A 12,464-nucleotide genomic window follows, 5' to 3' on the forward strand; every position below is an offset into this window, starting at 1 on the left:
AAAAGCATGTCTGTTGTGACAAACTTGACTTACACAACGACTACTGTAAAAAGAAGAAAGAGAAAATACAAGCATCAAGGCTACGAACTTCAAACGTTGTTGTCGCAACCGGAATCGCGACAGGACGATGATCCAAAAAGGAAACGGGTTTCGAAAAGAGATTTGGAGTCGCCACCATAGTTTATTTTGGAAAACTACGGAAAAACCATAAAATGATAAGACACGGTCCGTGAAAACCAGATTCTAGGTTCGGGAGTCGGTTACGTGTAAGGAAGGTATTAGCACCCTACAACGCCTGCCTTAAGGCAGTACCTTTAACTAAATGCACGAATATGATGTGGTTTTCAAAATGTTTAACTATCCCCTAAAAAAAAATTCTAAATAAACAAAATATATTTTTTAGTTTTTTTTAGCCCGACAAGGATTGACCTTGCTCCTACGTATTCTCATTCAAAATGAGAAATCAGGGTTACGTAGTTCTTTTTGAAACTGTTTAAGAAATTTGTTTGGAAATTGTTTGAAAATTTGTTTTGAAATGATTTTGGATTTTTGGGAAGTGAACCTGACAAGGACTGGCCTTGCTCCTACGTATCTCCATTTTTTATGGAGAATCAAGGATCACGTAGTTCTGGCCAGAAATTGTTTGTTGCCTTGAAATTGTTGATGTTTTTAGTTTCTGAAGATTTTATATTTTTTGATATTTTTATAAAATAAACGGAAAACGTATTTAGCACAAGGCCGATGCGTGCGATCACACGTGTGCTGAACCTTTAAAATATTTTTTGTAATTTTATTTAAGAAAGAAGAAAAGGTTTTAGCACAAGGACGACGCGAGCGGTCACACGTGTGCTTAACCTTTGTGAGGCCTTGGAAAATTAAACCTAAGCCATTTCTCTAATCAAATTAATGCATTGCTGAGTCACCGGTCTGCTCTCATTAATGCACCGTGACACACATTCAGTCTCATTAAATACGCACTCACATTCTCTGTTACACGTCTGCCATGTGTCACGTTGGAACCTTCTGAATCTGTAGTGGAAAATAGGTGTCCGCATGAGAGTGCACGTCCGTTTGACGTTGGGAAGAAGGAAATGATTTTCTGAAAACACTTCTTCTCACTCTCTGCATTCACCTTCTTCCTCACGAAACTCTGTCCTTTCTTCTTCTCCACCTTCTCTCTAGAATCCTTAAACTTCTCTATACTGTAACTCACCACCCCCCTTCTCTAATCACGTTTCAGAAACCGTAGGAACGTCCCCCACGCCGTGAACTTCATTTTGGACCGAACCATTTACGATTCTATAACCGATAAGTTTTCCGGCCTAGACGTTTGGTTCTTCGCAGCTTCAAACGAAAATCGTTCTTTTGGTTCTAGCTCCCTCTATCCTCTTCCAGTTATCTTATTTTTGGCCGTCTCACCCTCTTTCAAGCGTAAGAATGTTGAAGGCGAATCCGTTCGGATGGTTCTCCTCTTGATTACTAAGTCCGGTGATCTGTGATGAGGGTAAGTTTCTCTCCAATTTTGTGATGATGCCTGCCCGAGTCTCCAATGTCATCCCCTTTAATGACCACAATGAAAACTCTTTTCAAAAGCCCAAACCCCCAAACTCCTCTCTGCCCTGCATCCTGCGAGCTCTGGGATATCTTCTGGCGTGGGATTTCCCTTTTGTTTTTTTCTTTTCTTCATGTTCACTGTATCTGGCAGAAGCTCGCTTTCAGAAAAAAAACCTTCTCTTTTGATGTATACTTCTAGTCCTCAATAGAGAATTATAGAAAGAGAGTCTCTGCCTTTTGTTACTGCCATGGTAAATGTCCATTTTAAGCACTGCTTTCGTCAAACGCTGCTTTCTTCCTTTTTCTGAATGCATACGGCTGTTTTATGCTAGAGGAAGGGGTTGACCTTGTTTTTCTTCTTTTTTTTTTCCTTTTTCTTCTTTTTTCGTTTTCAAATAAAATTAAATAACTAATATATATATATATATATATATATATATATATACACATATATATAATAATAATAATAATAATAAAAATAAATAAGAAGGTAAAATTAAAATATAAATTAAAAATAAAAATGAAAGAAATAACATAAAATAAAATAAGATGAAAATAAAATAAAATAAATCTATTATAATCAATCCGGACGAAATTAGGTGCTGACAGTTGTCTAACGGACAAATATTCTTAAAGCCTGTAAATAGAAGATCTATCATGAAGAGATTCAAGAGGATAGAGTAGAGGATATCAAAAGAGAAGAAGAGAGAAAAGAGCTTAAAGAAAAGATTATATCTGAGCTGAAGAAAAGAGAAGAGAAAAGAAAAGAGAAAGAGATACTCTCGAGCTTAAGCGTCAAATCTCTTACTTTTGTAAGATCATAGAGAGAAACATCTGCGAGTGTTTAGACTGTATTGTATTGTATTCATACCCTCTTTTGGAGAGATTTAGTCTAAACTGCTTGTAAGCAATCTTTGATTGCAATTCTAAAGAGAATTAAAAATACTTTCAACTGAACTCTAATCTTAGCAGGATGCTGAGTATCAGGAGTGGTGCGAATACTTAAAGGAAATCTTGGCGAGATAGCTGAGTACAAGCGGTGCTGCTAATACTCATTTGTAATCGTGTGAAGATTATAGTACAACCCTCCGCGGAGGAGACTGGACGTAGCTCAGTTGGAGCGAACCAATAAAATCTCGTGTTATTCTCTCCTTTCTTTAATAAACGATCCAATCAAAAAACCTACAATTGAGTTTTATATTTCCAAATACAAGAACTTCCAAGCTAAACGATCATTTCTTTTTAAGGAAGTTCTTATAAACATTGCAGTAGAAACATTATGAATATCACGACGATCTTATCCATGCATATATATACATATATACGCACACACACACACACACACACACACACACAGATATATATATATATATATATATATATATATATATATATATATATATATATATATATATATATATTTCAAGTTGAGCGTTTAAGATTTCAAAAGAATATTTCACACGCTTGATAAAGTGCTATATTAGAAGGGTTGTGAAAAACGTTTTCCAAAAACACTATTCAACCCCTCTTCTAGTGTTTTTCAGGTACTTTATTGATGATCTTTAAAATATGGATGAACTACTTATACATTAGTATCAAGGAGAAGTCTAGTAGAAGAATGCAAGCAAGGAAAGTTTTGTCCCCCTTCATTGATACTCTCATTAGTGCAAAACAGGGTTAAGAACGTGGGTCATACGTCTAGGTTTCTAGAAAACCGAAGCATATGTAAAGGCAGTGGCATTTCTGCAATTTTAACGAACTTATACACCTCGGTTGCAGGGGAACCGAAGCATAAAAGCCAAATTACCTCGGTTAAAAGATAAATCGAGGCGTAATGTTCTACCACTTTTCGATAACTTTTTGAAATTACCCTACTGCCTCGGTTCTCTGACCAACCGAGGCAGAAAGGTTTCCCTAATAAGACTTCATTTTGAAAACACTTGGCCTTAGGTATCCTTTCTCGCAACCCTTGGGTATCATCCATTTTTTTTCTCTTCATCATGCGAAATCCAGAAGCCTAAGGCTTCTACACTTTTTCTTCACTACAACAGACTCAACGTTGGTCGCGAGGCTGCCACCAGATCCACTTCGTACATCATGCGTGCAGGCCAGGTACCCCGCTCTATGCGTGCAAGCCCTCTCCATCCTTTCCAACACCGCCGCCAAGCCCCTCGACCTGGCTCAGGCTGCCGTCAAAGTTAGTATGGCCCATACTTGCGATCTCTTCACCTACCTTGGGGCGCTAAAGGCTGCATTGCAGGGCTTCGGATTAAGACAACAGGTTGCGGTGAGTGACTGCGTGCAGCAGATATCCGACTCGGTGAGAGAGTTGAGCAAGACGCTGAACGAGTTACGGCACCTCTGCGACGAAACCTTCTAGTGGCAGATGAGCAACGTCCAGGTCTAGACCAGAGTCGCCCTCACCAATGACGATACTTGCATCTTTGGCTTTAATGTTGTCGCCGCCGCTGCTGGGAATATCAAGTTGGAGCTCAAGCAAAGAGTCACCGACGTTTCCATGTTCACTAGCAACGCGCTTGACCTCATGAGCCGCCTCGCTGACAACGTCACGGGGAAGCCTCGCGCCAATTTCGGGAACTAATCTTGTTTGTTCATCATGGTTCTTAGGTGTGAATATTTGAAGTGTGTTTGGAAAGATGTTAAAAGGTAGAAACCACGTTTAAGCATTTTTTTTTCAAACACGCAAGCACCGATAAGTGGTAAGGATCTGCTTGCAGTATAAGCTTCAGTATTGGTTTTTTGCTAAGTGACGAACGTGTGAATTATACAGTTACTAATATAACATGGCTTGTTATTAGTGATTTTGGATTCTTAATGTATAAACATTGTCATATTCGTATTTTGCAGAAGAACTTTGTAATGAGGTAATGGAAACACATCATATTATAATTTTTGTGATTAATTAGGTCTTAAACGCCCTTTATTGCAGCCTCTGTTGCAGAAAGGTTGAGAAAAAAAAAATAAACCCTTCTACTACCTTGGTTCAACTACAAACCGGGGCATAAGACCCCTCTACTGCAAAAAAGGAACACCCTTACTGTCTTGGTTGTATTCGAACCAAGGCAAAAGCATACACGTTTTGGCCTTGGTTCAGAACTGAGGCAAAAAGGGATAGACTTTTTACCTCATCAGTATATACCTCGGTTGCGGAACCGTTGTCTATGGGCAAAAATAACCGTTATCGTTTCTCTTGACTGCACTAGTGACTAGTGCTTTGAAACGAGGACATGTAAGCAAATATGACATTTATAATTCTTGAATGCTAGCTGAGATGTCATCTTTCAAAAAGCTAGCAACCTTATTAAGCTTATATGACATCCTCATCATAAACAAACACTCCACTTTTGCTTATCCCAACAAGCAATGTAGTTACCATCAAAATTAGGAATGTTATAAGAGGAAGGACCTTATTGAAGGGCTAACCTGTTTCAGCACCCCAATGCACTTTGTTAAAAAAGAACAAGCTAAAACATTATGAGAAAATGTGTACTCAATTTCCTTAACTTAGATTCTTTTTCCAAAGTTAAGTTTGTAGGATAAGGTTTTAATAAGGTTCGTACATTAAATAAAATTCCTCTTTTTTTAAAATGGATTTAGGATATATGATGATTATTATTACGCTATTCCATTTAATCTTAGATCCCCAGACATCCACAAGCTACTCAACAAAGCTTAGGTCACTGAATATTTGCAAGCTACTTATATTATAAAATCGATTAAAGCCACTACAAAAATAATGAATTATAATACGAGTTTATTCCTGACGGCACTAAAAACATCTAGAAATTTCCAACAGTTTTATTAAAAATCGCAGATAGATTAGAATTTCTTTTATTAAAAAAGTTTCCGATAGTTCAAATAGGAAATCTTCGGTAAGGTGAAAAAACTTTTTCCCCTCATTTTTGCCGCTTATAATTTCGATCTGACCTAAAAATGGTTTATCCCCTCTTTCCAGTATTTGCTACACTGCATTTCAAACTAACCATCTCTTCGTCTTCTCCAAAGAATAGTTGCTTCATCTTCTTCTCCTTCACGACCCTGTAACCAACAAAGGAGGTCAACCATCACATCTCCTCCACTAAGAATCATTGTCGACGAGCATGGTGTCTGACGACGTCTATGGTTAGCTAGCTCCATTCCTATCTCCTTCTTCTTCACTTGTGAAATAGAGAGTCCTAGCTTTGTTTCACCTTCATTCGCGAAAACACTTTTCTTAATCATGCCCAACACCATCGCACTTGTTCATGGTGGGCCACCACATCTCCTTCATCCATGAATGTACCTTCGTCAACGGTTGAAGTCGCCGCTGCCCAGATCTCGTTAATTTGAAACCATGTCAACGATGGAACTAGGTTCTTATGACATCACTAACACCGTTGTGAGTTCCTTCCCTTTCTTTCTTCGAGTTTTCCATCTGCTGAGAGGAGTTTTTCTCCTCCTTCTTCGTTCTTCCCAAATCTGGTTCCCCATGGATGATCTAGCGAGACTTTGTGTCACTCCCATTCGGTACCAGTCAGAGTAGTCATTGTGCGAAGTAACATGACTACTTCTCTTTCTTCCACTATTTTTTATTTCCCATTATTTGGTTTGCACGATGACTACTCTAACTGGTATCGAATGAGAGTGACACATAGTCTCACTAGATCCTCCATGGGAACCATATTTGGGAAGAAGGAAGAAGGAGGAGCAAAACCTTTCTCACCAAATGCAAAAATCGAAGGAAGAAATGGAGGGAACTCACAACGGTGTCGATGAGTTCATAAGAACCTAGTTCCATAGATGACGTGGTTTCGAATTAGCAAGATATGTGCGGCGACGACTTCAATAGTTGACAAAGGTGCATCCTTGGATGAAGGAGATGTGGTGGCCGACCATGAACATGTGCGATGATGTTGGGCATGATGAAGAAAAGAGTTATCACTGATGGAGGTGAAGCAAGACCCTGACTCTCTGTTTCATGAGCGAATAAGAAGAAATAAGAGTGGAGTTGGCCGTACCAGTGACATCGTCAGACACTATGCTTGCTGATAGTGATTCTTATTGGAGGAGATGTGATGGTTGACCTTCTTTGTTGATTACATGGTCATGAAGGAGAAGAAGATGAAACAACTCTCTTTTGGAGAAGATGAGGAGATGATTAGTCCGAAAAGCAATGTAGCAAATACTAGAAAGAAGAGAAAAACTATTTTTAGGTCAGATTGAAAACATAAGCTGCAAAAATGAGGAAGAAATAAAAAGTTTTTTCACGAGACGATTTCCTATTTGAACCGCTGGGAATTTTTTTAATAAAAAAATATTTCTAATTTATCTACGTTTTTAATAAAACCATCATAAATTTCTAAAGCGGTTTTTAAAACTGTTAGAAAATAAACCCCTACTATAATATATTGTTTTTGTAGTGACTAAAGTCATCTGATATTTACTTAAACATTAAATTAAAATCATTCAACGTATTCCATTAAAGCTTGCATCTAAGTCATCCGATATATACTTAAACGTTAATCAAAGTCATTAACGTATTTCATTAAACTCGAATATGCAACCTAAACTAACGGACGTCATACTAAATATATCATATTAAATTGTATTTAATTTTTATATTTATTGTCCGTAAGTTATGTTTATTTTTTAAAATATAGTTGAACTTGTGTTGAATTTGATTATGTTTTAATTTATATAGGAGAGAGATTTAAACATTTGTTCATTGGAGTCTTGCTACATTGCTGAAATATCGCATATATAGATAATATATATTACGTGGATTGTATAGATAACTAATATTATATACATCGAATATACTTTTTACGTCAAATGTTTAATTTGGCCATTATTTTTTGCTATGAGATTTATTTTTAAAATGATATTGTTTGCGTGGTGTTTTTGCCTTAATGGTTGCATAAAACACATGTCAACTCTATTTGAACATATTACTAGTTTGAATTTCAACCCATTCTATTAAGCTTACAGCGAATCATCTTAACTACACAAGTTAAGTACTTACAATTTAATAATATCCAGAAAGAAAAGAAAAAGAGAAAGAGCAAGAAATTGCTAAGAATAATTAGTTTTACTTTGTTAGTAAGCTTTTGATTTTAGCCACTTGGCGTTGCGTAGAATCCTGATCATCTTAAAAGTCAAACTTGTTAGGTTCATTCGTCAGCAGGGACTTTGTACTATAATTTTGAAAATTCTTCATCCTATGAGGTAGGAATTTGTTTCTGTCCGACCACGGACAAAGGAAAAGTATAACAATATGCTTGGACTCACTTCCCTCGTTTCTTCACCGTTTAAACTTAAAATTGTTCGGTCATTTCTCATTTTTGACGATAAGAAACAGTTTTAGCCGATCAAAATCGTTTGAAACGCCTGTCATTCCTCTCCGCTGCCATTCCCCTTTGTTGCACCAAGCTTTTTCGCCGCCCCTGTTCCAGGTATTTATGTCCTTTTGCATTCTTAACATGATTTCTTCATTAATGGTAACTTTAACAAATTTTGATAACTTTAACAAATTTTGATTTTTTCCCAAATGTTGAATTCATATACACTAATTAATATGAATTGTCTTTTGCAGAGATTCAAGACACTACTATATGCAGGTCTGTTTTTCTGGTAGTGGATATCACAAAAACAGACCTGCAATTTTAAAAAACTGCAGGGGAATATGCCGCGGTTGTAACCACAACCGCGGCATATAGTGGACAAAATTTTTTTTTTTTTAAAAAAGGATTTAGGCAGCGGTTCCTTGGACAACCGCGGCATATTCTGCAACCTATATACCGCGGTCATAACCGCGGCCTAAAGTCTCTGACTTACTACCGCGGCTGAATATGCTGCGGTTCGTAAACCGCGACGTATAGTGAAAAATAACCGCGGTAAAAGTCCCTCGCTGCACTAGTGCGAAGAAAATGAAATAGAGGGGAAAGAAATAAAAATTATTTAAAAAATATTAGAAAGATAGAACTAAAATTTATTTGATTGTGAAGAATGAAAGAGAAATAAAATTAACAAAGTAGTCTTGAAACTGTTGTTACTGTAATCAATAATGCTTCTTCATAATTCATTAATAACCATTTTAATTCATTATGAAAAAACGTAACAAATTTAAGGTAAACTTGTAGCTAATTGATTTATATGTAGATCATAGCTAAATAGGTAAGTACATTATATTTTGTAAACAACTCCTGTGAAAATACTATCTCAGACATGTGTATATAGAGTATTATATGTACGGTCCTGAACTTTACTCACAAAATCAAAATTTATGTGATTTAATTCCAATAATGTACAGTATTAAATATACTTTTAAGAAGAAATTTATTATTTTAAGAAGTGAATTTTAAACCTAATTTAATTACACAAGACAAATTTGTAAAGTGTAGTTTATACTGATTATATATAAAATTGTCTTATATTTAGTTGATATGAAACTTTCAACACATCTTCTTCACAATTCAATAACAAGTGAAAGAATATATTCCACAAACAACAAATATCTTAATAGTAAATGACATAATAGATCAAACAAACTAAACTTTTTACTAAAATAAACTTTAACGCATATTTAATATCATGTTAAAAATGAATTTTAAAGTTAATTCAACTTCACAAAATCAATTTATAAAATAATATTTGTATCCACTTATATAATATAAAATCATTATCTTAATCGATGTGAAACTTCTCACATTATATTTATATTTAACGTCGGATGCATAATATTTATTAAATATTAAAACATGAAGAAGGAAAAATCATTCAAGATTACTCAACAAAAGTAAAGGATTTGCAACACTGTCTTTTTCTCAATATAGGTTGCCACATATAATAATCTTTTAGTAAGAAAAGTGAATGTAATCTTGCATTCGGTTAAGGGCAAAATCTTCTTCGGTTGGCGTTTCAGTGATTTTTTGATTAATTTTTTTGGTAAACTTGTTTTGATCACAAGTGGTATTTATTTAAAATAATATCCAATATTTTAGTTAGGAGTGGTTATTATTTGAAATAATACTCCATTATTAGTAAAAAAAATGGTTGAAATTAAAAAACTACTAAATATGTATGTATATTATAAGTTTGCTCAATAAAAATTGATTAATAAAGTTGGTATAAAACTAGACTTAGTCACGTTTACGAACAAATCCGTATAAAAAAGGAAAAAACGTCATTCTTTTCAATGCTTTAACTCTTTCAATTTGTATATTATTGACTAGTTGCTTAACATGTCAAAGAAAGAAAGAAATTCTTTTTATAGGTATATGGAAATTTTTTTGACAGTAGGTCTGTCAATGAAATCAACTTCTGATAAACGTTGGACTTAAAATCTCATTTTTATCATATCTTATGTTGTTTCGTTAAATTTTTCTTTTTGATTTGTAATTAATTTAGGGTATTTGTTCTCGTTAAATATTGCAAAATCTTTTAATATACAATTTAAGTTCTTTTTTATTGTGTATTTGACATGCATTCACACTTTTATATAATTGATTGTGATAATTATTTTGTAATTAATTTTTTCACAGTTAATTTTATATAATAGATTGTATTTACAATATAATTAATTTACTCATTCACAAAGTTTTGTAAGATCCTTTACGACATCAACCAAGAATGTTAATGAATAATAATTTTTCTTTTTCTTTCCCCTTGGGTTTGGAAATGAAACTCCGAACTGTGGGTTCTATTTTTTTTAATAGATTTTCATCCTAATAAGTCCAATATTCTTCTTGTCACTTTTCATTGTTTTAATGCATTTCAAATATACATAAATGAAGACGATGAATGTAGCTTAGAAATACAAAAGAACATTTTAGCATAAAAAAAAGTTTAAAATAGTTATTTATTTGAAATTTTCAAAATGAACATTTTGTAAATTGTTGCAGTGAAAATACGGGTTATAATACTCCTATATATTTTCAATTCATACAGATATTTTAAAATAGATAACATAGTTAAATTCATTAGCCTCATTATAACACAAATACCTCTTCTAATTAAAATACAATTGTTGATAATTTTGTAGAGACTAGTATGAGTGAATCAAATCAACAATCATACATTTAATAATTTTAATTTTTTTATTTATATAAAATATTCATCCATTTTATTAATGAATAATTTGTATTATGAAATCTAATCAATCACCCTAAATTATATTTCCCTTTTTAATTACGATTATTAATTCACAATACACAAACTCAAAACATTACTTAAATGGCTCAAATATAAATCGGAAACACAACTCATTAGTTAATTATTTCAGTGTTGGAATCCACTCAAAATTAAAATTCTACTTGCATACTTATATCATCGGTATCAATACGTAGTTTGCACCTAATCAAACTCTGAGCTTAAAAGACACAACTAGATTAAATTATTTGGTCATAATAAACATGTTTATAGACTATTTATAACGATCTCCATTTAACAATAGGTTTAAATAGTTTTAAGCCTATTTTTTTTATTGTACATTTTATTTTTGTGAACCACTTTTTAATTTGATCTAGAAACAATAACAAATTTGAAGGTGTTATTCCCCCAGGAGCTACTAAGAAACATAAAAAGTTGTCAAAGCCAAAATGTGATTGCTTACCTCACATTGAATGTGATGTTTGACCATTAATTTAATTTTTTCCTCGCTGAACACTCCACGTTTTATAAATATAATTGTGTTCCTTATATTTTTATTAAATCCGTAATTTTTATTAATATGTTCATATTTATTTCTTATATTTTTTACATTTTAATCAATTAACTCAGTTTCTTACTAAGGTAAATAAGGTTCAATTAAAAACCATTAAAAGTTAATGAATAAATAAAAATTATAAGTAAACTTTATTTTCCAAATAAGAGAATAATGATTGAACTTACATCTTTTACACTATGTTCAATACTGGTTTCTATTGGAAGTGTTTATTTGCTTATAATTTGTTAAAGCAATAATCTTTATTCATTTTACTCACTCCCTAAGAAAAAAACAAGTATAGAATTGAAACCTACTTCACACTGTTTCAAAAATGGCCCATGTTTTCTCACTCCACACTCTTATAAATTCTCCCATCCACACCCTCTTTCTCTTCATTCCAACTTCTTACACAACACATCATCAACTTCTCTCTCTCCAGCAAAAATGGCTTCCAAATTTCTCATCTTCTCCCTACTTGTGTCTTTTCAAGTTCTTACTTCCACTTTAGCAGATGAAACTGGTTTTGTGGGTACCGTAAACCCTAAGGAATTAGGTTTACATAAAACCCGTAAGTTTAGCCATTTCAAGTTCTTCTTCCATGAAAGGTTTACCGGCAGCAACGCCACCTCAGTGGCCATTGTTCCTCCAATTCCCAAATACAACGCCACTTCTTTCGGCCTGGTGGGTATCACAGACAACGCGCTCACCGTGGGATCCGACCCAAACACCAAGGTGGTCGGAAGAATTGAGGGGTTGTACGCCGGCACATCGCAGACCGAGTTCAATCTGTTGCTGGTTGTGAACTTTGTGCTGACCGAAGGAAAGTACAATGGCAGCAGCATTGCTGTGTTGGGGAGGAACCGTATCTCCCTTAAGGTGAGAGAGCTACCTGTGATCGGAGGAAGTGGGGTTTTCAAATTTGCCAGAGGTTATGCAGAAACCAGCACTCTGTACCTTGATGCAGATAGGTCTACAATTGAGTACAACATCTATGTTTCGCATTACTGATGAATTCGTAGGAAATGTGCTTATAATGTTTTGTAGCTGTCAAACTTCTGTTTATGTTCTGTTACTAGATACGATGATTGGATCTGGAAGGAGTTTTAGAGTGTTTTGATGTTGTTGTGAGAGAATGCAATAATTCGATACAAGTTAAAGGAAAAGATGAGATTGTATTTACATTCATGAATAAGAATTTACTTGAATA

General features: G+C 34.2%; 1 pseudogene; it reads left to right on the forward strand.

The window, feature by feature from the left end:
* The first annotated feature begins 11,642 nt into the window (after positions 1 to 11,642).
* LOC148190898 (dirigent protein 22 pseudogene) lies at positions 11,643 to 12,464 on the forward strand (annotated as a pseudogene).

Source organism: Vigna umbellata, chromosome 11 (genome assembly GCF_029865625.1).
Source record: "Vigna umbellata cultivar VRB3 chromosome 11, Vumbellata_1.0, whole genome shotgun sequence".
In the NCBI taxonomy this organism is placed as follows: domain Eukaryota; kingdom Viridiplantae; phylum Streptophyta; class Magnoliopsida; order Fabales; family Fabaceae; genus Vigna; species Vigna umbellata.